Source organism: Ursus maritimus, unplaced genomic scaffold (assembly GCF_017311325.1).
Source record: "Ursus maritimus isolate PB19 unplaced genomic scaffold, ASM1731132v1 scaffold_900, whole genome shotgun sequence".
In the NCBI taxonomy this organism is placed as follows: Eukaryota; Metazoa; Chordata; class Mammalia; order Carnivora; family Ursidae; genus Ursus; species Ursus maritimus.
In genome coordinates, this window is record NW_024427109.1 from 2,928 (window position 1) to 3,405 (window position 478).

The following is a 478-nucleotide window of genomic DNA, read 5'->3' on the forward strand; positions in this document are numbered from 1 at the left end:
ATTCAGGTTCCAAGGTGAGTGTTGTCCTCTTTTTAGTGGATTGTCTCTGTGGACAGTCTGCAAATAAATGGAAATGGAGAGGTGGACTATTGAGGAAATGTGGGGTTGACTCTGGAATTGAAGAGTGCAGATGTCAACAAAACAGATAATTCATTAGAGAAGATCAATAAGCTTAGCAGCAGGGTTGTCATGAGTATACTGAGGATAACTGCCTTGTGTATGCATGTCATTGACTATATTGTGGATTTTTTAAAAAGTTGAACATACTCCATGAATATTCTTGCTGTTCTGATTTTGTAATAATTGGGGCAGGATAAACATTCACTGTATTAAGACCATGCATGTGTCCCCAGACCTCATTCTTCCCCTAGGTCTGGTTTTATCAGTGCTGGTGATAAACCAAGTCTGATTTATATGATGCATCTTATGTGGGAAATGTCTGTGACTCTAGGTATCTGATCATCCTTGAGAAATGACA

The 478-nt window shown here is 38.9% G+C and overlaps 1 non-coding gene across 1 annotated transcript; it reads left to right on the plus strand.

The window, feature by feature from the left end:
• The first annotated feature begins 268 nt into the window (after positions 1-268).
• On the plus strand, positions 269-400 carry LOC121101829. The gene has a single exon (XR_005833841.1). It is a non-coding gene; the product is annotated as a small nucleolar RNA SNORA72 (small nucleolar RNA).
• The last annotated feature ends 78 nt before the right edge of the window (positions 401-478 follow it).